Source organism: Mustela lutreola, chromosome 9 (genome assembly GCF_030435805.1).
Source record: "Mustela lutreola isolate mMusLut2 chromosome 9, mMusLut2.pri, whole genome shotgun sequence".
Classification (NCBI taxonomy): domain Eukaryota; kingdom Metazoa; phylum Chordata; class Mammalia; order Carnivora; family Mustelidae; genus Mustela; species Mustela lutreola.
This window is the reverse complement of record NC_081298.1, coordinates 100486434-100508243: the sequence shown is the minus strand read 5'-3', so window position 1 is coordinate 100508243 and position 21810 is coordinate 100486434. Positions and strand designations below refer to the sequence as shown.

General features: G+C 37.7%; 1 protein-coding gene and 1 non-coding gene across 6 annotated transcripts in view; one reads left to right on the top strand and one right to left on the bottom strand.

Annotated features, from left to right (window-relative positions):
* Window positions 1-21810, bottom strand: part of CTNNA2 (catenin alpha 2) — a 1142447-nt gene that overhangs the window by 1006732 nt on the left and 113905 nt on the right. The window lies entirely within an intron of this gene.
* On the top strand, window positions 6844-6946 carry LOC131808705 (U6 spliceosomal RNA). Its single transcript, XR_009344912.1, has one exon. It is a non-coding gene; the product is annotated as a U6 spliceosomal RNA (small nuclear RNA).

Here is a 21810-nt window from a genome sequence, read left to right as displayed (position 1 = left end):
TATTTATTTTGGAGTTGAGGAGAATATGTGTATATGTAAATATCACAGGCAGGTGTAGACAGTAAGAAACAAAGACAGGGAAGGATATTTGATAACCTTTCAATATCCCTAGAAAGTGGTGTTGGGGTTGATGTAGAGCATAAAATCTGCAACAATACCTGGCTTGCTAAAATGTAACACAGAGGCCACTGGGTACAAGGAAGGTTTTTGGAGGAAGGCATAGGACTTTGGAGTGCCCATGCCTGCATGACCACTCTTGCCCTAGGAATGTCACAGGGAGTTACCTTCCCTGAAGCTTTCTTAGCCCCAACAGCTGCCCTGTGATCTAAGAGATATATGCATTGTCCCCTAGACTATGTTTGGCAGAACCGTAGAACATACAGTTTAGTATGTCATTCCTTCCCACAAATAGATCCTCCTAATCCAGTAAGACCTCCTGTCAAACATCATGCCCTCGAGAAATGGTGATAAAGATTTATGATTATCCTGAAAGACCAATAAAGGCGGGAGCAAAGAAGAACAAAGGGTCTTCCTCTCTGAGCATTGACCCCCTTGCCTCTTCCTCTCTTTCACAGCAAAGTATGGAGTAATCTTTCATCCCTCCCTATAGGGAGTGCTGGCCAATCCCAGCAAAGCAGAAGTCATACTGATTCCACCAAAATATGCTCTGCTGCAATGGAACCAGGTTCAAGTGGAGGCGGGGGACAGCAGTACTGGGGACTCTTCCTGAGGTATCTGGTGTAGAAATGGCCTGACCTAGTGGCTTAGCTATGGTAAAGTCTTGCTTCTTATTTTTCCTCCATTAACTTTGCTCATTGTAAGCTCATTTCCTCTTTGACTACAAAGAGACAGAATAGAACTGCCCTATGACCCAGCAATTGCACTATTGGGCATTTACCCTAAAGATACAAACGTAGTGATCCAAAGGGGCATGTGCACCCGAATGTTTATAGCAGCAATGTCCACAATAACCAAGCTATGGAAAGAACCTAGATGTCCATCAACAGATGAATGGATCAAGAAGATGTGGTATATATACACAATGGAATACTATGCAGCCATCAAAAGAAATGAAATCTTGCCATTTGCGACAACGTGGATGGAACTAGAGTGTATCATGCTTAGCGAAATAAGTCAAGCGGAGAAAGACAACTATCATATGATCTCCCTGATATGAGGAAGTGGTGATGCAACATGGGGGCTTAAGTGGGTACGAGAAGAATAAATGAAAGAAAATGGGATTGGGAGGGAGACAAACCATAAGTGACTCTTAATCTCACAAAACAAACTGAGGGTTGCTGGGGGGAGGGGGTTTGGGAGAAGAGGGTGGGATTATGGACATTGGGGAGGGTATGTGCTTTGGTGAGTGCTGTGAAGTGTGTAAACCTGGTGATTCACAGACCTGTACCCCTGGGGATAAAAATATATGTTTATAAAAAATAAAAAATTATACTTAAAAAAAAAAAAAAGAGACAGCATACCGACCATCACTGTCCTCTACATAATAACCATTCAAAGCCCTGACTCTGTGAACTGAGAGAAGACCCAAGACACAAGTCACAGGTACAATTACAGGATCTATCACCATTCGAATTCAAAATTGAAGTGATATATAATTTCCAACTGTTTTTCATTATTTGCAGTTATGGGGGGGCACTTAGCTCTGTGGCTGATAAACAAAGTTGAACACTACAACACTACATGTCAGTATTAAAATATCTGCAAGACCTTTATTTATGGTAAGTCCATACTTCTTAACAAAACATTTAACAAAAGAGATGCTACAGGACAAAAATATCAGTCTAATGAAGAAGGCTGTAGTTAACACTTCATGTTTAAGCATAAATGCCTGCTAAAAGATACCTTAACATTTCTTGAAAATAGTATTATATTCTCTTCCGAGCCTATTTCTTCTACCCAAATAAACAAAAGTTCACCAAAAAGGAATATAGGAAGAAAGCTCCATGGCTTCAAGACTTTCAGCATGACAAGTTTAGACTAATAATATATGGCCTAGAGCCTGCTGATTAAAAAAGAAATAACCATGTCCATAACTTACTGAAATGGGTTTTTACACGTACAATAGCATACTCATAAAATTTAAAACTATGTGCCAACTTAATAGAAATTCACTACTCCTGGAGTATGCTAATAGAAAGCCAGTACTTTGAAATTCAAAATGAAAACTAGTATCTGTCAAATTCATTTCCTTATTTTCACTGCATTCATAGTCTCATCATTTAAATTCATTTTAGAGGAAAAAGAAACTCAATCTACTCCTAAATTATGGCTTGCTTTCCATTTGGGTATAAAAATACGTGACATTCAGGTAGGCACTGCTTATTCTGTATGCTCTGTTAGGTTTCCAAAGTCCCCAACAAGGACTCAGTTTTTCTAAACAAAATACACTTGACCAAAGGGAAACATTTTTCTACATATTATCATTCAGAAACAATGAATACAGATTTGGGAAGTAGATTCCAAACACTGAGAATAAGACTATTAATATTTTAGATAAGATATTTTGAGAAAGTATCTTTCTATAGTCCATAAGTAACTTCAAATTATTTAACAGGAACACAGCTTCTTTGGCAACTGATTGACTCTATGTCCTTCCAAACTCCTGTAAATTAGACTTCCATATGCAATGCTTATATAACTCTTATCATCACCAGAATCTCAACATTTCATATTCAGATTAGAGCAAAATAATCACCAAACTACTCTTTTTTATCTTCAGTCTCTTTAATATAATTCAGTCCAAACCAATCATCTGATATACTTCTTTTCTAAGAGACCAAAATGATTGCTTCATTCTCTTCCCCAAGGATTTGCAAATCCTCCTTGCAGCATGGCTTGGCACTCCACTTTCTGACCCAGGTCTACTGAATCTTATTTCCTTAGCAAAAATCTGTTTCCATCAGGTTTGGACCACATTGTAACACCTGGTTCATGCCACTTTCCGAAGTCCCCACCTGGAACACCCTCTTTCTCATCTTCGGTATGCAAATATTGACATCTTCCCGTTTCATTTTTTCCCAAACCCCTAAACTGCTACTGGGTGTACAGTCAGTGACACAAGAGTTTACTTTTTTCTAAAGTGACTCATTGTTAAAAATTGGACATTAGTTTTTACATCACCCACTTTGTTATAAATTCATTAGGACACAAATCAATGTTTTACTTCTTTCCTTTGTTTTAATTGATGTATTTATTTTTAGAGAAAGAGAGCATGAGCAGGAGGGGCAGAGGAAGAGAGAGAGAGAGAGAATCCCAAGCAGACTCCATGCTGAGTAGAGTCCAGTGTGGCACTCCATCCTAGGACCCTAAGATCATGACCTGGCTGAAACCAAGAGTCAGACACTTAATTGATTGTGCCACCCAGATGCCTCCTACTTCTTTCCCATCATCTACAGAATAAATAGGGTGTTTGGTCTATAAGCTTTCAAAAATGTTTGATTAGGTAGGCACATATAAAACAAGATTTAGATAATTATCTTTTTTTCCTTTTTTTTCAAATTTTTATCATTTTAAAAATCTTTTCAATGGTAGAGTCCCTTTCCTAGAGAGTAATAGAGTTTAAAATATCTTCTAGACACATTTTACAAAGATATTCTTTTCTCTGTATTTACTAGCAACCTAAAACAAGAAATATTTTGGTGTTGTTTAGAAAACATGATTTATATTCAGGATTCTTTTAATTTACATATTTAAAAATACGGTTTCAGTGCTTATTTTAACTGTATTACTAGTTTTTAGTTATTATGTTTTAATAATAAAACATTTTTGTTTAGAAAGAATCTTGGGGCTTCCTTCATCAAACCAGTGAGGTCGGCTTTGATATTTCATTCACTGCCAAGATCCACTGGAGGAGTTTTTTGCAAAGGACTGTGCAAGCTCTACAGGTAAGGACCACAATATGTTTTAGGAAGTCTTCCTTCTCTTCACCAACCCAAACTACCTTTTGTCCCGAAGGTCCCGTGACTTGGCCATTTCCTGAATTCCATTGTATTCCATCTAATTAGAATGCCTACTACACAGTATTTAATTTGAACACAAATTGCCTATATTGTTGTCTATTTGCTTTATACAAGTTTTTGTCCTCCTAATACACTCAGGGACAGGGACTCTGCCCCTTTCATAATGATTAGCACAATGCTGGGTATTTAATAAAAATGCTATGAGGATTCATGGACTTGATTCTTTGCCAACTTCAAGCCTCACAAACACACACAAAAGATGAGGATACCTAAATAACAATACTGATGCTTTTATGCAGGGTTTTTCAACTGAGAACACATCACTTTAGATGCCAATTATCTGAAAAACTAAACTAAAAGTGATTTTCCCCCCTCAGAATGCCTTCACTATTATAGGAAAGAAATCTCACATGCTCCAGTCCCTCCTTCCTTCTATCTTTGATCATCTATCCATTCATTGCATGCATGTCTACTAACCACCCAGAGAGTACAAGGCCCAGACAGAAGCAATGGGAAACATCAAGGTGTTTCAGACTTGCTTAATGCTCATTGGTGTGAGGTGAAAACTGCTTTAGCTTGTCAGAATGTAAAAACAGAAACCATTCCTCAAAAGGAGTGCTCAGAGGTGAGCTCAGCTGAGAAGGCACATCTCTAAGATCATCATCCTCCCATTTCAACAGGGCACTTTGATTAGGAGACAGAGAGGCAACAAACAGCACTTCCAAATTTTGTACATACCAATGGAGCAATATTGAATGGTTTGTGCAGTGCTCGCTTCGGCAGCACATATACTGAATGGTTTGTGCAACAGAAAAATGGGGAAATAATTAATTCCTCTTTGATTTGCTGCCACAAAAGTACTCAAAACCAACAGGAACCAGATTATGAAAAAGCATCCCAGTAAGTCAAAGAGAGAGTCAAGAAAACAAAGTAATCATAATATTAAGATATGATACAAAAAAAATGCAGATATTTAGGTAAGAGCCATTTTAAATTGTTAAGTGATTATAAGAATACTTAATTAGTACTCAAGGACTTGCATTTTTTAGGTTAGCTCTAGTGAGTTACTGTATTTTAAAAGTCAAAGTTAAATTTACACATATGCTGGTGAGTTAATAAGGAATTAAGTTGCAGAAACTCAGAAATTATCGAAGTCTTCTACTCCCCATCTCTTTCAGTCTCCCAAGCAGAAGTGGCTTATTCACCAGGTCTAATGTGAGCAGACAGTGTTGTGCATTCAGGGGGAACTATAGTAAATGGGAGATAATTCCTTTGCATTGTTATCCTTGCTCCTTTCTATTGAATTGTCAGTCTTGAAAAGTCATAACACATATAGCAATCATATTTGCTTAGAATTCTTTTATAGCAAGAACTGATACCTGAGCACCTGTGGTACTCAGCATACATGCCCCTGATAAATCCCCTTATTACACTTGCTGATAAAGAAAATATTATGTGAAAAATAGATACAATAAACCAGGTTTCCTTTCTGGTCACAAGCCTAACTATGTGCTTATGAGCCAAAAAACACCTCAGGTGATATGCTTTTGCAAATACAAAAATAAAATGTACAACAGCATTTAGGAAGTGCATATGGGTTTCTGTTAAGTCTGCACATTGTGAGGTAGCAATTCTTTCCACTTAGTTCCTCATTTCACAACAGTAACGTCTTCATTGAAAACACCTAACCACTGGCAAAAGTTTATTATCATTATTTATGGTTTTATGTTCCTATCATCAAATCCTGGTGTGCTGGACTGAATGGGAGCCCTCGATCACTGGGAGAGACAAGATGTATCCAAGATAGCAATGGTGAGGTCACCAGAACATGCTGATCACTCAGGCTGAATAGCTGTTCCTCAGGGACTTCACGTACAACACTTTATCCTATCCACTCATTTCTCTAAGGTCAATATGATCACATCCCCATTTTACAGATAAGGGCACTAAAGCACAAGATGCTCAGTCATTATCCCAAGGTTAACAGAATTTAACCAAGATTTGTTCCAAATCTTTTTTCCCAACATTCAATGCAACTTCCCTAGATTAACTACTTTACTTTGCAGGTAGTTAAGTCCCAGGGGACAGACAAGTTAAGAAAATCTATCTTCAAGAAGCTTCACAGAAATACACGGATAGTAGATCCCAAATAGATGATGTAAGGTAACTAAAACATTTGGGGAAATGTTCCTGACATTTCAGTTTGTCAGAGAAAACTAGACCTTTCTAACATGCATCTCTTGGCACCACTCTTAGGATACAAGTGGATATAAGGATCCAATATGGCAGTTCTTTGTTCATGCATGTCCAAAAGTCTTCAGCAAATAACTGAATATATGTAGGTATGATCCATTTCATTCTAAGGTGACCATAATTACCTCAGGTAATCACTGCAAGCTAATCAATATATTTATTTTTTCCACTCTCACCTCCTTCCCAATTGCCTTACTGTAAGATGGGGCTTCTTTCCACCTTCCTATGTCTCATCTTTTCCTGCCTCCTAGGGCTTTATTCTATGAATCGCAACCTATCCTTTGTATTCTCAATTTATCCCCCTTTTCTGGTTCCTTCAAGTCAGTGAAAATTCTTATCCAAGCAAAAAACAAAAATAAAACCCCCTCAAAACAGAATCAAACAAACAAAAACACCCTTCTCTACCGTACTCTTCTCTTGGCATTCTGTACTTCCTGTGCCCCGACAGCCTGGATTCTGGAAAGAGTGGTCTAGGATGCTTTTTCCATTTTCTCACTACCTACCCATTCCCCATCCCACAACAATCTGGTTACTGCCCTCACCATTCCACTGAAATCTGCCTTGCAAAGTTACAAATGATCTTCTAGTTGCTTAATTCAATGGACACCATGTGCTTCTCCAGCTTATATACTAAAATTGGAAAGATGTGGAAAAGATTATCATGGTCTCTGGGCAAGAATGATAAGCAAATTCATGCAGTGTTTCATATTTTTATAGTAGGAACTCATTTTGTTATATATAGACATATCTGGATATAGAGAATATATTTGCATATAGAAGAAGTCTGGAAATATATATATTTCAAAATTTTAGCAGTAGTTATGTTGGGAGATGGGATTTAGGGCAATTCTTAAATTACACACTGTCTATATCTGTATCTATATACATGTTTTCACCATATATGTATGTATACATATACATATATTTCAACTTACATTATGATTAGATATTTCTTACCTAAATAAAAATAAATATATCACTTTGAAAGATCCAGTGATCCCTTTTCAGTTCTTACCCTACTGGACCTCTCAGCAGTATTTAATAGTGTTATTATGTTCTCTTTCCTTGGCTTCAAGAACAACACTCTCACCTGGTCTTTCTCTACCCTCCTTGGCACCTTGTTCTTAGTCTGTTTTCAACACACAGTCTCTGGGCAGCCTCATTCATGTCAGCGGCTTACATGATGCTAAAAACTCCCAACTCTATTTTTCTAGCTCAGAATTCCTGCGTGAGTTCCAGCCTCCTCCATGCAATCATTTACTAGGTTTCCAAACATTTCAAGGTGAACTCATCCTCTCCCCACTCCCAAATTGGTCCAACTCCTTTAGACATATGTCAATGACTAGAACCACTATCTATCAAGCCCTGTCAGAAATGGAGAAGTCATTTTAAATTCCTCTCCTTTTTCTTACCTCCTGGATCAAAAAGCTCAAGGCTAAAATAATTCTATCTCCCATATTTCACAAACATCACTTCTTTTTTCGTCTGTCCCCACTGCCTTAATCAAGGCTCTCCTCATTTCTTCTTTAGGTCACTGCAACAGCCTCTTGACTGTCATTGCCGTTCCTCTTCGCCCCCTCGAATCCCTCCCTCTATTCTGCAGCCTTAGTGGTTTTTCCGAAATATAAATTATATCATGTCACTCTGGGTTGAAAAGCCTCTGATGACTCCCACTGCCTAAGGATAAAGTTCCAATTATACTTATTGTCCTCCAGTATAGACTTATTACTCAGCATCCATCTTCAGTCTTTCTGAACTCTGGACTTGATGAACTGCTAGCTATTCTTCAAACATTCCATATTCTCTGACACCTCTAAGCCTCGGCTCATGTCACTCCATCTGCAAAAAAACCTCCTTCCCTATTTTCTTAACTTGATTTAGTCTCAGTTATCCTTTGAGACTCAACTTGGGCTTCATTTCTTGACCTGCCCAGACCCACACCTGCTCTCAGAGCACATTTCCTTCCCTCTACTGGGCTATAAATCACACTATATTTTCATTGTTCATTCACTTGTCTTTTTCACAGTAGAATGTGGAGATCCTTGAGGGAAGGATTGTGAATTTAATATTTTTTTGAATATACCTATAAGTAAATGATTGGCATACAAAAGGCAACCACTTCCCAGCTGATGTGATGAGAAGGAGATACAAAACAAGGTCTCTTGAACAAATTTACCCATGAGATACTACAGTGTAATTCTTCAAAAGTCATTAAAGTAAACACAAGGACATCCAAGGGTATTTGTTCAACCCCTATATGGACAGCTTAAAGACCTCAAAATTCAGGAAGAATGCCAGGAAAAAATTCAGACCTTGAATTACAGCCATTCTTACTGACAAGCATAAGGTCTTTTAAGCTGGTACTTTGCTGCAGGAATGCCATGTGTAATGCAGGGAACACAGCACATCAGGTGAGAAAAAAGAGTTTCTAAGTAATATCTTTATCTTCCAGCCACCCAAACGATTCTCTTGGCAAATCACCTGCTTCATCTGAAATTATAGGGCAGCACCTTTACAGGTCTGAAAGAACCAGATGGTCTTCTGTATTCCCTTTATCACTAAAATAAATAATTATAAGATTTCCATGAGAATGCTTCTCAACAAATTATTTTCAGTTCTTGTAATACAAACAAGATAACTACATATGATTATTAGGGGGCTTATTTAAGTTAAGATGTCCCTTAAGGACTACCAAGTAAGCTTTGGTAACTAAATTTAAATACTATCTTTCGTACACTGGTATTACTGATCTCACAACAAGAGAGCATGGCTTTATACTGGCTCGTCAGTACTGAAGAGAAATTACCTGTCATCAATGGACCTTGGTCTATACTCCTCTCTCTTCTCTGGCCAAAGACAGGCAGGCACAAAATGCTCCTTTGACTAGAGGGGACACAGAGGAAAACTAATGGCTTCTCAAGTAACACTGAAGACAGACATATTTAAAACAGAAGATAATTAATATGAAAAATACTGCAACTCACAGACATCTTCTTCTACTAACTCCCTCATAGCCTACTGTTCTTTCTCTTAAACACAAGCTCAATTGATTCAAATAGCATGTATCCACAGGTTTGTCTGGATCTTCCTCCAATCCAGGAAAGAGAATTATAATGGTGCCATAGCAATTATGTGGAATTCCAAGTCACTTGGGGGACTTCCAGGAAAGGTTTTCCTGAAAAGAGGCAGACACGTTATTCCCCCTGTATGCTATTATAACTACACGTGACGCTATTGCATTCATTTCTGACAATGGGGGGAGATAATATTAACAGCTGAGGATATCAAGTAGAAGAAAGGAAGGAAGGAACTCTGGTCTTTTATGACAATAATACATTCTATTAGCCAAGACTGAAACCATCCTGTCTTTAGAAAGAGTAGATATGATTTTATATTATTTGCAGCCAAAATCCATCTGATGGATAAACCACTACTGATTAATTTCAAATAGCATTCCTTGTGTTGAAATCCATGGACTTGTCCTACATATGAAGGGGCTGGCAAACTATAAGCGGTAGGCTAAATCTGCCCATAAAGTACTTTCATAAATAAGCTTTACTGGAACACAGCCACTCTTTTTTTGATTGTCTGTGGTTGCTTTCCTGCTAGAACAGCAGAGTTGAGTAGTTGTAACAGAGATTGCATAGCCCACAAAAGTGAAAATATTTAGTATCTGGCTTTTCACAGAAAAAAGTTTGCCAGCATCTGCTCTATACCAGCAGATCTCAATGAGGGGCTGTATCACTCAGAAATATTTTCCAGGGGCCATTTTAGATGTCCTGATCATTGTGGAGTTCTACAGGACCAGGGTTAATGGTGTGCAATGTTAAAGTTCTACACAACAAAGAATACCCCACCCAAAATGCCATAATGATCCTTTTGAGAAATATTACTCATATTCATTATGATAACCCTTAATTGTGTGCCATACCTTGGGCCACATGAATTGGATTTTGGATTGCACCTACCATCACAAGTTTGAAGAATTCACCTCCCCAGGTGAGCAGCAAACTAAAAGCATAATGCTGAACCCACTATTGATCCTCATTAGACATTTATTGATTAATTAGAGGAAATATATTTATCATTACTTTGGGGCTGTTTACGTAAACTACAATTTTCTGTTTTGGAAAACTGCTTAAATGCTTATACAATATTCCAAGTTCTGCTCTAAAATACAAATTGGCTTTGCACACAATTTTTATTGAAGCATATTTTATTTTATACTCATGAATTTTTAAGTGTTTCCTATTTTCAATTTTACAGAGTGATTATAATTTCTTTGGGGTTCCTTTTATATTAAGTGATTTTTTTATAAATAATGATAATCATTCTAATTCTTGCTTTAATAAAAAAAACTTAAAATATTTTATTCAAAGGAATTAAATTTGGCTCATAGTAGAGAGATCTATACTATAGTAGAGAGATCTAAACTTGAAAGAAAAACATGTGCATCTGAAACCACTGTAATTGTTTCACAGTCAAGAAATATATAACCTTGACTATATAGTCAGCTGAAACATGAAAATTACAAGGGTTTTAAAACATGTAAATTGCATGCATAAAGAACAATTCAAGGGATATAAAACAAATCTATCCTCAGTGGTATATGCCACCGTTCCTACAAATCATAATTTACCAAAAATTGTTATTTTAATCAAGAGACTACAAAACTAACAACTATTTGGAAAACCAGACTATGTACTGCTTCAATAAATCCAGGAGGATGAAGAAGTGGCTCAGACCTTACTTAGAAAATAACCAAACAGCATTTCAAATTCTCTGGTTTGAGCCTACTGTTACCCCCCTCACCTTTACAGAGTAGATAAGGAAGTAAGAGGAAGGCATTAAGGTGCTCTAAACTTCACATGTCACAAATAGTATTCCAGTTTATTAAATCCTCTCATATTCTTTGAAAGCTGGGATTTCTTGCATATTCTAAAACAAAACCACCTAAAGCTCTCCTAAATATTCAGTAAAAAGTGCCACCAACTCCTCTACTATCTATAATGGTTGCGTTGCGTATATGAAACTGATTTGCTATGTAACAACCCCATGGTAACAATAGCAAATGATGCTAATGTACCACTGCCTGGGAGATATGCAGTGTTTCTGAGACCCTGAACAGTTCGAAGGTCATTTCAACTTGAACTCCAAGTATGAATGACCCCACCCACACAAACAGGGTGAAATATTCCTCTCATGGGTGTAGAGGACACTGATCCTAACATGCATATAGCTGGCAGACAGAATACACACAGGACTACACACCCAGATCAACAAAGCTATTTGGTGGAACAGAAAGATAAAAGCAAAATTAGGAGTTAACACATAAGGCAAATAGCATACTGAGCACAGCATATGGGAAGAAAGGCAAACCTCCAAAATGAATATGCTTATAGGGAATGCTGAGAAAATACACCAGAGAAACTCGGGGCCCTGACAAAATGCAGCAGGAAAAAAACCAAAACAAAACGTGCCAAGGGACAAAAGAAGATCGTACAACCTAGATGAAAAGCGCACAACCAGAAAAATAAACAGCCTGCACAGTGACGGGTTTTAACCAGTTTTCAGTGAAGAAGTAGAAATTGTTAGCCAAATATACTACAGATTATTCATACTTTATCTATTGATGTATACAGTAAAATGTACGTAATTCTCAGTTTAGAGAAAAACTCAGCCATCCCCCCAACCACAAAAAATATATATGTTTGGCCGGGTGACTGGGTGGCTTGTCAGTTAAACACCCTACTCTTGGTTTCAGCTCACGTCATCATCTCACTGTCTTAGAATCAAGCCCCGCACTGGGCTCTGTGCTCAGCAGGGAGTCTGCTTGAGATTCTCTCTCTCTTCCCCTCCCCCTCCCCCTCTTGCATGTGCACGCTCTCTCTTACTCTCCCTAAATAAATAAATCTTTTTTAAAACAAATATTAGGTTCTAGAAAAAAGCTGAATGCCTACTCATATAGCACTGTTTACTGTGTATATACCCAGAACCAGTGGCTCTTCTGTCACCACAACCAAGGCTCTAATACCCAAAAGAGGCAAAAGTTGGGTAAGCGACACCACTTTTAAAATAGACTTTGAATCATACAAAATGATTCATCATAATTGGGAAAGCATTAGAAAATACAGATAGAAAAAAAATAATAAAATTCCACCCTTTCCACCCTAGCGTATATTTTATGACAGACTATTTGTTTCTGTGTCTCCTTACTATGTATGTTGAAAGTTTTTCTTTAAAATTGGGTTCAGCGTGTGCACGATTTTAAACAATCTGTTTTGTTTGTTGTGTCTTTCATATAGTAAACCATTTTCAATGCTAATGTGTTTCTGTACTATCTATTTATAACAGATGCACAGGAGGCCATTTTATTGAATTTTCCTGCCCGATTCTTTATAGGTAGACACATGCAGGATCTCCTCGTTGTTGTCAATGTGCCTGGGATTTAATACGTACAGGTGACTGAAGCATGACATACAGAGGTTAATGCCATTGAAAGAAGATTTATTACTCACAGTTCCCAAGAGGAAGAGGCATGTCTCTTTACCTTGTAGGGCCACATAGGGAAGCAGCAGGGTTAGTCAGGAGGCAGAAAGGGAAGAAGAGAAGAGCATGTCCCAGAGCCTTTACTGTGGCTTTGGAGGGAAGACATGGGTCAGGCAGGATAGGTAAATTTGAGTGCGTTTAGGAATGGATAATTTCAGTAGGCTCTGAACTACAGGTGTGGTCTCTAGCTGTGTGGTGCTTGGTCCTAGGGTAATTTGGGGCAGGAGAGATGGGGGCTTGATATGTGAGTTAAAAGAGACGGAGGCAGATACGGGCTTTGAAGTAACTGGTATACATCTGAAAGGCAAGCTCCCGGCAAACTGTTTTTCCTTAGGAATTTGCTACCCCTGAAAGGAACAGTCTCTCCAGGACTTGCAAGGCACCAAGATGTGAAAACATCATAAAATACAGAAAATTAAAATGCCTTTCAATGGCATTAACCTCTGTATGTCATGCTGTATGTACAAGCAGATGCCAAGTGCGCTTCCCTTTAGCAGCCTCTCCTCCTTCCTGGTCTATCAAGATCCTGGAATTCGATCCACTTGGGTCACTGATACCTCCAGGATCTGGCAACATTCTTTTCTACCCTAACTTCTGGTATTATTCTTGATGACCTCAAAGTCCTTGTTTCTAAACCATCTGCCAGGTCTCTGACTTTTCCTTCTCTCCATTCCAGCTTTCCACTCCCATAACCACTTGCTTGGCCTCGTCATCACCAGAACAGGCATCAGAAGGCAGTTCCGGGAGCTATAACGCCAAAGGGTTAAGTGCTCAAGAATTTTTAAAAAATAGTTAATCAACTCAAAGGTAGTTTCTCCTAATGTTAAAAAAAAAAGGGGGGGGGGCACCAAATTGTGCTCCAGATCAAAACCTCTGAAAGAGCATCAGTACAGTTTTGGGAACAAATACTCTTCACTCTTCTGCACGAATAGTTTTGAGAGGAAGCTGGTACTGTACTTTTTTGAATTAAAAATTTTAATTCTCATATGTTTTGCCTCTGAAATTCAACTTCCAATAATTTACCTCATTTATAAAACATAATTCTCGCAATTCTCATTATTTTTGTATGCTCACAATATTTGGAAACTGCACAAAGGCCAGTGTGGCTGGGAAACAGATGGGTGTAGGGGAAGAGGGAATGTGCGAACTGGAAAGGGCAGGTCTCAGGAGGGCTCACAGAACAAGGGCGAAAATGTGGACTCTGTTCTCTGTGCCAAGGGAAACCAATGTGGGGTCTCCAGTACACTGATCGGCTTCTGTCAATTTTTATGACCTCCTTCACCATGCACATGACTACTCCAAAGGCAGAGCTGTTAGGTTTCTGAATAAACCTAAGAGAGGGGAAAAGAGGAGGAAAGCTATTACCTAGAAGGCAAGAGAGTAAGAACTCATGAGAAGATTTTTATTGTGAAGTTGAAGCAAGTAAAATTAATAAAGACTCTGGTGATAGTGGAAAATAGAAAGTCAGAGTTTATCTAAAAGCTACAGAAGAAAAATTCCGTCAGGGAAAAATAGCTTAACAGCAAATTAAGTGGTAGTCATGGCTAAAATGAGAAATCAGCAGGAATAACTTGGACTGCTTCTATGAAACAAAAAAATAATTCAATCTGGGCCACTCTTAAGAGAAACCTTATTAATTCTTTAAAAGCCTAAGTACTTAGATTTCTTTTTTTTTTTTTAAAGATTTTATTTATTTATTTGACAGACAGAGATCACCAATAGGCAGAGAGGCAGGCAGAGAGAGAGAGAAGAGGAAGTAGGCTCCCTGCAGAGCAGAGAGCCCGATGTGGGGCTCGATCCCAGGACCCTGGGATCATGACCTGAGCCGAAGGTAGAGGCTTTAACCCACTGAGCCACCCAAGCGCCCCTATGTACTTAGATTTCAAAAAAAAAATTTTATAAAGAAAAAACGAATTTGTTCCACAGCTGACAACTTCACCACCTTTTAAGCAATATCATCAATCTTAGATTAATTTTTTAGATGTGTTTTTGAAATAGGAAAAACCTCAGTCAAAATATCAACTAAGTTGCAGAAGGACTTCTCAAATTATTTAAAATGAATATTCTATTTTTAATAAGTCTATGCGATGGAGATATACAGTCATTTTTATTGAGCAAAGAATTCGTCATTACATATTACAACATCTTTATGATCTGGCACAGTGTCAAGGCTATTCGAGGAACAGTATGTTTCCCCTCATTAAGTATAATGTCTGTATCGAACAGCATGTTTTAAAGAGTATCAAAAACCTTGAGCAAGAAATGTTAACACTTTCACAGTGTGTAGGTAAAACACTAAATAAACTAACAATAGACTCCAAACATAAACCATGGATTGAATATGTTTGGACCAGGAGTTAACTTAAGTGAAAAACTTGTAAATCATTAAACACACACAAGATTAACTGTCTAAGTACACTACAGTGGAATTCCATTTTCATACCAACAATGGAAAATAAGATTTAATAGAGAAGTGCCATGATACAACAGGGGGACTGACCATATGTTTATGGAGATAGAATTTAACCTGTGATGGAATTGCCGTTAGGATGTAACCAGGCTCGTAATAGCAAAACTGCACTTTATCTCTTCAACCAGATTTGTCAGACACCCACGGGAAATGTGTTTCTAGGAGGAGGCGGCAGGCAGTGGTGAACCGGGTTTTCACAGAATGATAATCATCCCACAAACTTCCCCTTAAAGTAGCTCTGAGAACATGGATGTGTGTAGCCTTATTACTGTGTGTGTCGAACCCTCCTGGCATATTTCAGACGACTCTGGAGCTGCTTCCCTCCTCAGAATCACATGCTAACTTGTTTTTGTGACTTAAGGCAGACGGGAAGCTGCTGCTGAAATAATTAAGAACCACAGGCTTTTTAGAGTTGGAAGAAATCTGTTTCTTTGAAACAACACATTCTTTATTTGATGGCAAAACCATCTATATCTTTAGAAGCAAGTTTGTAACTCTTTCCTTCATGTTGGAGTGGTGCTCTCACAAGATGGTAAGGCCAAAATACATTCCCCGAGCTACAGCCCCCAGAACATCTGAAGCAGTTCTGAAGAGGAGCAGGTACACAGAAGATAAGAGCAAAGGACAGGAGATCTTGGAAAATCTACATCTAAACTACACATCTTCACTGAACTCAGAATCACATTCAGGACCTATGCAAAAATGTATGAAACATGGAAGGTTTTTATTGATAGAGTATTTATCTATGTGTTCTGGAAAATTTCCTTAGTATAATCTCTGTCTCCCTCCTCTGTCATCTCTCCATTTAACCCACCGCACTCCCCCCAGAGCAAATCTTTTCTTCTTGACATTTTTTTTTTAAGATTTTATTTATTTATTTGACACAGAGAGAGATCACAAGTAGGCGGAGAGGCAGGCAGAGAGAGAGGAGGAAGCAGGCTTATCCACGGAGCAGAGAGCCCGATGCGCGGCTCAATCCCAGGACCCGAGCTGAAAGCAGAGGCTTTAACCCACTGAGCCACCCAGGTGCCCCTTGACATTTTTAAATTTAAATTCAATTAATTAATATACAGAGTATTATTAGTTTCAGAGGTAGAGTTCAGTGATTTATCATTTGGCATAGGACACCCAGTGCTCATTATATCCAGTGCCCTCCGTAATGCCCATCACCCAGTCACCCCACCCTCCCCACCACCTCCCTTCCAGCAACCCTCAATTTGTTGCCTAGCGTTAAGGGTCTCCAGAGCAAATGTTCTAAACAAGACTCTGCTGTTGTCCTCCTCCCTGTCCTTCAGCCACTTGCCGTCACCTCCTAACACACAGGGCTTTTCAGCATCTAGCTCTGCCTAGCTGTCCACACTGACCCTCACGGCCCTTGTATTGTGCTTTCCTGATGCACGCTCATGTCCCACACCTTTCCTACCTCCACAGTACTCCAAATATGCACACATACGCACACCAACTCCATATTCCTAGGACACATATGCCCACCTACACACATAGGGTTATGCAGAACTGTACCTTCTGTTTGCCTCTCTCTTGCCCAGTAGACAAACACCCACTGCTCTTTCATGACTCAAAAAAAGCATGTTGTTTTCTGTATTCCATGTTTTTTGTTTCACATCACGCAGAGTTTTGAGTATATGGCACAAGTACTTACTCATTAATTCTATATTTATGTGTCCCTCCCTCAGATAAGCGGAGTCTCCCTCATCTTCACACTCCCAGAACCAAGCCCAGTGACTGATATACAGGAGACATTTAAAATTAATGTATCAGTTAAATCAATAATTCAGTGTCTGCATGCATTTATTAACTTAGAAAACTCATTTTTATTTATTCCACATTTTTATAGGCTTATAAATTAGAAAATGACGCAAATTAAAACATCTCCATTTCCTGGAAGATGAAAGCATTTCCCACTATACAGAAAATAAGGCACAATCCTTATGCTGGGAATATTTATATCTAACACATACTTAAAAGAGAAAAAGAAAAGTAGAAGACTGTATTCATTCTGCATTAGTTGTATAATAATATTGGATGAATACTGCTAACCTTAGGGTTTTAAGGAAATGTATAATATTTCTTTAACATTAATTTAGGTATATTTTATTTTATTTTATTTTTCGTTAAGACTTTATTTTTTAGAGCAGCTCTGGATGAACAACAAAATTGAGAAGAAGGCGCAGAGATTTCCTACATACATCTTGTCCCCCACCAATGCAACCTCATTAACAACCTCATTCACCAGAATGGTACATATTTCCACCAAGGATGAAACTACACTGACACATCATAATAACCCAAATAACATCGTTTACCTTACGATTGACTCTTGGTGTTGAACATTCTATGAGTTTGGACAAATGTATAATGACATATACATATCATTCAGAGAATTTTCACTGCCCTAAAAATGCCCTGTGCTTCACCTATTCAACTCTACCTCTCCCTTCCCTCCCTCCCCCTTTCCCCTCCCTGCAATTACTGGTATTTTTATTTTCTCCACAGTTTTGCCTTTTCCAGAATGCCAAATAGTTAGAATCATAATGTAGTCTTTTCAGATGGCTTTCTTTCACTTAGCAAGATGCACTGAAGTTTCCTCCATACCTTTTCATGGCCTATCCATTTCCTTTTAACACTGAACAATATTCTATTGCCTGGATGTATCACAGTTCCCTTATCCATTCATCTACTGAAAGATACCTTGGTTACTTCCAAGTTTCTGCAATTATGAATAAAGCAGTCATAAACATCCTTATGCAGGTTTTTTTGTAGATATGTTTTCAGCTCCTCTGACTAAATTCCAAGCAGTGCAATGGCTGAATCCTACAGTGAGAGTAGGTTTCGTTTTCTAAGAAACAGCCAGAGTATCTTCCTAAGCCACTGCACCATTGGGCAGCACCACCAGCAATGAATGAGTCCCCACTGTTCCACATCCTCCTCACCAGCATTTGGTGTTTTCAGTCTTCCAGACTGGGGCCATTCCAATAGGCTTGTACTGGTATGTCACTGCTGTTTCAATTTACGTTTCCCTGATGACATATGATGTGGAGTATCTTTTCATAAATGTATCCACCATCTGTACAATTAATGAATGCCTATTAAGGTCTTTGGCCTATTTTTATTTGGATTGTTTGTTCCCTTATGATTGAGTCTTAAGGGTTCTTTGTGTATTTTGGATAAGAGTTATTTATCAGATCTCGGTTTTGCAAATATTTTCCTCCAGTCTATGGGTTGTCTTCTCTTAATATTGTTTTTTGCAGATAAGTTTTAAAATTTAATACATACATTGATCTTTCAAAGAACTGCCTTTTGGTTTCATTGATTTTGTCTACTGATTTTCTATTTCAATTTCATTGATTTCTGCTCTAATTCTTACTATTTCTTTTTTTTTTTTTTTAAGACTTCATTTATTTATTTGACAGACAGAGATCACAAGTAGGCAGAGAGGCAGGCAGAGAGAGAAAGAGGAGGAAGCAGGCTCTCCGCTGAGCAGAGAGCAAGAACGGGGCTCGATCCCAGGACCCTGAGATCATGATCTGAGCTGAAGGCCACTAAACCACCCAGACGCCCTCTTACTATTTCTTTTATTTTATTTTTGATTTAACTGAGATTTGCTCTTTTTTTTCTAGTTTCCTAAGGTGGAAACCTAGATTATTGATTTTATATCTTTCTTCTTTTCTAATATATAGAATCTAATATATAGATTCAATGACACAAATTTCTCTCTAAACACTGCATTCACTACATCCCACAAATTTTGATAAGTTGTATCTTCATTTTCATTTCTTTCAAAATATTTTCTTTCTTCTTTGACCAATGTATCATTAAAAAGTGTACTATTTAATCCACACATATTTTGGGATTTTTCAGTCATCCTTCTGTTTTTTTGAATTTTTAAAATTCCATTATAGTCTGAAAGCAAATAATGCATGATTTCTATTGTTTTAAATTTGTTAGTGTATCTTTAGTGGCCCAGAATATGGTTTATCTTGGCAAATATTCCATGTGAGCCTAAAAATAATATGTATTTTGCTGTTGTTGGATGAAATAGACTATAGATTTCAATTATATCCAGTTAATTGATGGTATTGTTGAATTCAAGTATGTCCTTACTTATTTTCTGTCTGCTATATCTGCCCCTTTCTGAGAGAGAGTGGATTCATTTATTTCTCCTAGTAGTTCTATAAATTTTTGCTTGTTATAGTTTGATGCTCTACTGTTAAGAGCAAATAATCTATACAACTGAAATATCTACTTTCATAGCAGCTACTTTTTCAGATGCTCTTTTCTATTTTATTATATTTTTTAATCACTTATCAGGCCTCAGTACCCTGATTTCTCAGCCCACGAATATGGACCTACTCCCTCAGTGAGAGAAACACACACACATATATATATTTTAAAAGAAGTGTAGGTATCTCATTTATAAGAGCTTATTTTAAGAGGTACAATCCTCCACTTCTCAATTATAGCAAAGATCATATCACAATCCATTACTTACACATTAAACAAATGTTAATTGAGCCTCTATTATATGATCCAAAGGATCCTTTGTTGATTAGCCTCACCCTTTCTGCGTATCTCATTTTATAATACCACTCCACCAAGGTTAAACTGTAGCAATTCTTAATTTACTTAAAGTTATTTCCTAACTTTTGATATTCTATTCAAAAGAACTGTAGATTGGCTTCTCAAATATGTCAGTTTGCAGACTTGCTAATTCTTCCAGACTTGGTTTCTACTTCCAGATTTGGTTTCTGCTTTTCCTTTTGAGTACCTTCCCTGACACATTCATCTAGAATGAACTTGAAACTCTCATATACTCTCAGTGCAGATGGCACATTTTGCCATAAGGATAATAATCACGCTCCACTGTAATTTCATGCATACTTGGCTCCTGAAGCAAGAACAAGGGTCACAGAGCTGACCCCATGCCCAGCTTGAGTCAGAAATCCCTTCCCCCACCCCCACACACATACCCACACATTAATACTCCACAGTACTCCATACTTCCCATCATAATTACACTTAATTTTTATTTCTATCTCTCCTTTAGAGTATATGCTCTGAGTACAGAAACCATGTCCCCAGCAATTACTCTCCCAGGATCTGGTGCAGAAGGAAAAGCACAATAGATTTCGAATCAATACTGATTGAATTAACTAATTAACGCTCACCACCAAAAACATCCTGGTGACTTAGCTTCCCTATGCTAGTCTTGAACCAATAGCAGTTACTTGATTGAAATCCTCCCCCACATTACCTTTCCTAAAATATCTTCCAAAATGCAATGTGTTCCCTGAGTTGCTCTTCTTTTCACATTTCCCAAACCCTTCTCCTGGCTCCTTTCATCAACTTTCCTCACCTGGTAAACATTCTTCAATTTTAATTACATGATTATTGTGGTGAATCACAATTGAAGTAATTTTAGAAGGTGAGATATTTGCTAACTGTAGAAGAAAAAAGCCTAATGAAATTCAAATATCTTCCCCTGCTTATTATCCAAATTTACAGCTGTTTGCATAGCTCTACTTAATGAATATAGCTATTTTCATACCCATCTGAATCCCCAATCTCTTTCTTGTTTCTGTTTAAAACTGTCTATCCTCCCCCAGAAATCAGAGAATAATCTTTTCTTTTTATAAACCAGACTTGACTAGAGCTTCCCTCACATTTGCTATGGAAAAAAAAAATAAATAAAACATATTTTGGGAGTTCCCCTGAAAAGTTGTAGAAGGAAAGTAAGGAAAACAGGAAGGGAGCAAGTGAGGAAGGAGAGAGAGGGAGTGTGGGGAGGGAGAGCTCTTCCGTACTGCTCAAGAATTCTTTCACAACTAAGGAAAGTCAAATTATGGAGCTACTATTAAGAATGTGCCTGAGACCATGGATTGGTCCAGTTTTTGTCAAAGCTCTAATAACATTTATTGCAAAACTGGAAGCAATCTAAAAACATGGTGAGATTAATCTTTCAGCCCTCTCATATATTTTTAAGCCTAAACTAATTTTGCTTTTCTTCTATTATCAATTTATAAATATTTATTTAAATATTTTTATTGTGTGTATTTACACACAATATTTATTTGTAGACTATACCTATGCATCTAATTTTTTTGCATACTTGTCTATAATAGTGGAAATGAGTTACTTAAGATTAAAGGTCTACATCCTAATAATTTTAGTAATTTTCCCTATCTCCATATTGAACCTAAAAATCACATATAAAAGACAGAACTTGTTAAGTTTATAATGATTATGAGATTGTTTATGTCCAGATTCATGCACATTTCAGGCTTAGGATATATTAGAATGATATTATCATCAGCATTTACTTAGAATAGAAGGAATGGTTGAACTGGGAAGGGAGAGACTCTACAAGATCTTGGAAGCATAGAAGGCTGGTTAACCTGGCTCACTGTTTTCTTTTCTAAGTCACTGGCTAAAACTCTTCAAGGACTACTTGCTTTTGTTGTTGTCCATGCTTGAGTCTGTATGGATAATGCTGGTAAGCCTCCCAGGAATGCAGCAGTCAGCTACACAGGATGTAGATGA